This window comes from Pteropus vampyrus, unplaced genomic scaffold (assembly GCF_000151845.1).
Source record: "Pteropus vampyrus isolate Shadow unplaced genomic scaffold, Pvam_2.0 Scaffold817, whole genome shotgun sequence".
In the NCBI taxonomy this organism is placed as follows: Eukaryota; Metazoa; Chordata; class Mammalia; order Chiroptera; family Pteropodidae; genus Pteropus; species Pteropus vampyrus.
In genome coordinates, this window is record NW_011889598.1 from 467,760 (window position 1) to 473,531 (window position 5,772).

A 5,772-nucleotide genomic window follows, 5' to 3' on the forward strand; every position below is an offset into this window, starting at 1 on the left:
TCTTTAGCAATTGGAGGACTTATGTTTCATTTTTGTTGGGAAAAAGAGACCCGAACCCGTGACGAAGAATGGTGTATTTTCTCTCCACCTCCATGTCAATTACCTGTTTATTATCCTCTATTATACCTACATGTAATATAAACGGGGATTTATATTAGTAACCACAAATGTTTGTAAATCTGTATTTTATACTGTTATTTATTTCACCTTATGAGCCCCTTTTTATTCAAATAAAAATCTTGCTTTGGAATATAGCTGAGTCCTAGTGAGGCCAATCAAATGTAATCAAATCCTTTAGAGAAACTTTTCATGAACAATAAAAAGGTTCCATCGTTATGTTCTATCGATTATAATCTAAGATATAGGCAGTAGTATATAAAAATTATGTCAATATGATGGATATCTTAATCACATTTATTACACTTTAATCCCATGCCGTCAAACTGTTGAGGCATAATCTGCATCGAATTTATCCAGAGGGCTAGATTTGTAGTTTGTATTTTCTTGATAAAAATATTTTCACAATACACACATATTCTCATGTGGAATCAATTTTTATAGTGTGAAGTAGGAATCTTTTTTACCCAAAGTGGATGGTTTGCATTACTTATTAAAAGTTATATATATTTCGCCACTTATTTAAATTCTATCTTTATAAATTTCTGAAGTTTGGGAGAAAGTATTGAAATACAAGAAATAATTTAGATTGGAAAACCTAGTGGAATGCATTCCAGAAGAATAAAAGAAACACATGTAAAAGTTTGGACCTATCAGAAATCAAAGAAACATGTTGAATATCTTCTCTTTATATGGAAAAGAACTTTATATAAGCACAAATTTAAAAACATCAGTATATTTGACTGTATAAAACAGTTAAATTGACATTATCAGAATTAAAATGCAAAGAAATTGAGAAAATATATTCCAAGATGAAAAATGAATGGTGAAGATAAATATAAGAGATTTCACTCTAGTGGCAATAAAATGCAAAGGAAAACAATTACTATACATTGTTTTCTCATCAGATGCATTTATTTATACATAATAGTGTTGGTGGGGTATAGAAAGATGACAGAACGATGCAGTACCTGAAAGAGTGTAAATCTGTACAACCATTCTAAAGGCAATTTAAAATTCATCCAAAATCCTAAAAGTTTATACCTATAGAATAAAGCACATGTTTAGTTCATAGCGATATAAATAAATAAAAAGGAGAGAAAGGACATAGCTTTTCTTCAGTAAAGTATCGGTTAATAAATGTAGGGTGGAAATAAAATACTATTTGGCAAATACCACACATTATACGGGTACATTCTGAGAAATACATCACTAGGTGATTTTGTTGTGCAAACATCATAAAGTACACTGACGCAAACCTGGATAGTGCAGCCTACTGCACCTAGTCTGTATGCTGCCAGCCTGTACAGCATGTTACTGTACAAAACAACATGAGATTTAATCACACACAAGAGACAACGATGCAATGAAGAGGCATAGTAAGTATGAGATGAGGGTGCCGGCAGCGTGCACAGCTACTGTTTTACAGCACTTTATAGGAGTATGCTCTAAAATACTGATAAAAAGTATAGTATAGTAAATGCATAAACCAGTAACATAGTCATTATCATTATTGTGTATTATGTACTGTACATAATTGTACATGCTGTTTTGATAGTATGACAGGCAACGCAGTAGGTGTGTGTTTACACCAGCATCACCACAGACAGATAAGGAATGCATTGTGCTACAACATCAGGACAGCTACGATATCAGTAGGCAATAGGAATTTTTCAGCTTCATTATAATCTTATGGGACCACCATCATATATACAGTCTGTTGACTAAAATGACAGAATGTGGTGCGTGACTGTAACAATTTTGCAGAAAGAACTATTAGTGGATGCTAAAGTTCATAGGGCAAAGCATCTTACCAGATACCCAACAGTTACAAAGGGAATAAACAGTAACTCCTTGGTGGAGAAATGAGGCAGACACCACTTCAACCAAGCAATCCAAGGTAAAACCACCAGTAACAAGACATAGAAACATGCTATGTGCCTCCACTACCCACTAGGTATGGTGCACTCTGGTATTCCTGCCAGAATGTACTAAATTCCAAGGCATGAGAAGACCTAAGGCAGACCCCAATTGAGGGGCATTCCACAAAATGGTTGACTAACACTGGTGGTTTCAAGGCTATATAAAACAATGAGAATAAGGACCTGTAGATGATTAGACAAGAGCAGGAGGTATGATAAAGGGCAGCGTGCAATCCTGGCCTGGGTGCCACAGAAATGGTTTACAAAAGTGACATGAGTGGGAGAATTGATGAAACTTGAATAAAGTCTGTAGATTAGTGTATACTATTTTATAAACGTTAATTCCCTGGCTTTGAGAACTGTGTATGGTTATGCAAAGGTGTCAGCATCTGGGGAGGGTGGGTAAAAGGAATTCTATTACTGGGGAATTTTTGTATGTTTGAAATGCTTTCAAAATGAACATTAAAAAAAATATTCATACCTTTGGTTCACTTTTCCATCTTTAGAAATCAAGCTTGGGAACTCTAAAATGTTTGTCCTAAAGTTTGTTGAGCAAATTCTTTCTAATTTTTTAGTTTTTGCCTCCTGCATCATGATGATCCAGAAATATTAGCAGATACTTGCCAAATATTTTTTTACCTTACTACTGATGGTCCAAATAAATTAATTGAAATGATTGTGAAATTAGGCTGTAAAACTTCCAGAGCTACAGAATGAGCAATGGTAACTCCTTCCTTAACAGCTAAAAGAAATATTTCTCCTGGGACAGATGAGTGGTCACAGGTCATAACAGTATCAGGAGAATGTGCAGTGTTTCCCAGGTCACTACCTGAAGCCAAAACTCACATTCAGTAGAAGCCTGCATGGACCACATCAAACATCACATCTGGCTTCCAGGTTAGATGACATTCCTTGTTGGCATATTCTGTAAGGAAGACTTTAAGGTACAAAATGAAACTATGGGTGGTCACCACCCCTACAAGTGGGAAACACTTGAATAGATTGTCTACCTTGTCTCCTCTAGTACAACAGAACCATATGCATCTTGTAAGTGAAAAGGATATGAAAGTTGTCCTGGTATTCCGGGTACCATTTCAAATCCCTTTCTAGTTGCTAGGGAACTGAACCCAATAAAATATTTAGTACGCCAGACCATGCAGGCTTGGAGACCTCCGAAGCTCTTCAAGCCATGAAAATGACATCTACAAGACTTCATTGATTGCTAGGTAGGTAATTATGTCTCTTAAAAATGTGGCAAAACAAAATATCATTTTTAAATGAATAGTTCAGTAGTGTTAAATACAGTCACATCCTTGTGCAAAAGATCTCTGGAAATTTCTCATCTTGCAAAACTGAAAATATATACCAAGTGAACAACTGCCCATTCATCCCTCTTCCACCCCTGGCACTCACTATTGTACTTTCTGTTTCTATGAGTTTGATCTCTTCAGGTACCTGGTACAAGTGGAATTGTCTCTTTGTGACTAGCTTTTTTCACTTGGAATAATCTTCTCAAGTTCCATCTATTATAGCATGTGATGGGATTTTCTGTTCTAAGGCTGAATAATATATTATTGTATTTATATAACACATATTCTTTATCTCCATTGATGGGCACTTGGATTGCTTTTGTCTCTTGTCTATTGTGAATAATGCTGTAGTGAACACAAGTGTGCGAATATGTCTTCCAAATCCTGCTTTCCATTCTCTTGGATATAAAGTCTACAGAGTGGGTTTTGGTCTCCTGCCAGAACCACAGACTGATGGGACTGTCGGGTTTGCAGTCAAGTGGGGCTGGAGCCGGTATATGACTGATACTCTGTTGTCTTTGGGACTAATGTCAACAGGCCTGCCACTGGAGGCATGGATAAGCATGTCTCCCATCAGGTCCCTGGGTGGGCAGGACTGTCCCTGGACTGTAGCAGATCTGAGCTGGTGTGGGGTGGTTGTGTGGTTTCTGGGTACACAGTCAACAATTATAATAATGTAAGTTTTTTTTTAAACATTTTTCAAGTAGAGTTAGCATTTAATATTTTATGCTGATTTTGGGTGTACAGCATCGTGGTGAGACATAATTTACGAAATGATCCCACTGATAAGTCTAGTACCCACCTGGCACAATACTTAGCCATTACAATATTATTGTCTATAGTCCCTCTGCTGTACTTTACATTCCCATGACTACTTTCTAACTGCCAGTTTTTACTTCTTAATCCCTTCATCTTTTCCATCAATTTAGAAGATAAGGTAGCAAAAAACACCCGATCAGAATAGCAAAAAGAAAATAAAGTAAGGATAGTTTAAGGGACTTCTGGGACAACATCAAGTGTACTTCTAAAAGTTCTAGAAAAGGAAGAGTACTAGAAAAAGAAGAGAGAAGCAAAAGATTGAGAACCTATATTTAAAAGTGGCAGAAAATGTCCCTAATCTGGTGAAGGAAGTAGACATACAATCACAGGGAGCACTAGAGTCCCCAAACAAGTTGAACCCAAAGAGGTCCACACCACAACACTTCATAATTATGATGCCAAATATTAAAGACAATGAAAGAACCTAAAAGCGACAGAAAAGCAGTTAACTACAAAGAAACTATTATAATACTGTTAATTGACTTCTCAAAAGAAACTTCACAGGCCAGAGGGAATGACAAAATATTCAAAGTGATGAAAAGCAAGGACTGACAACCAGACAATCTACCCAGCAAGGCTATCATTTAAAATCAAAAGACAGAGAGCTTTCCAGAGACCACAAAACTAGTACTATAGGAAATGTTAGAGAGACTTCTTTAAGAAGAAGAAGATGAAGGGGGAGGAGTTCATAAATATGAATAACAACATGGCAAAAACATTATCAATAATCACTTTAAATGTAAATGAATTAAATGCTCCAATCAAAAGACATAAAGTGTCTGAATGGATAAGAAAACAAGACCCTTACATAGGCTGTCTACAGGGCACCTACTTCAAATCAAAAGACATGCAGACTGAAAGGGATGAAAAAAAGTATTTCAAGTGACAAGAAAGTCGGAGGTATCAATACTTAGACAAAGTAGATTTTAAACAAAAGCTATAATAAGACAAAAAAAGACATTACATAATAAAAAATGGATCAGTACAACAAGAAGATAATAAACTCTAAACATTTGTGGACCGAACTTGGAGCACCTAAATATATATAGCAAATATGAACCGACATAAAGGAGATCAAAAGTAGTAGAGTCATAGTAGGGGACTTAAACATCTCTTTGACACCAATGGACAGATCTTATAGAAAGAAAATTAACAAGGAAAGAGCTGCCTTAAGTGACACACTACATCGGATTAATTTAATTGATATTTTCAAAGCCCTTCACACAAAAGCAGCAGAATGTACATTCTTTTCAAGTGCACATGAAACATTTCCCAAGATCACATATTAGACCACGAAACAAATCTCAATAAATTTAAGAAGTTTGAAGTCATATGAAGCTTTTTCTCTGACCACAGTGGTATTAAATTGGCAATCAAGCACAAGAAAAAAAAACCCCCACAAACACAGGGAGGCTAAATAACATGCAACTAAACAATGAATGGGTTGGCAAAGAGATCAAAGAAGAAATCGAAACATACTTTGAGACAAATGAAAACACATTGACTCAAGATCTATGGGACACAGCCGAAGTGGTCCTGGAAAGGAGGAACTTCCCAATATTATTTCATGAGGCCACAATCACCCTGACAAAAACCAAAGACTC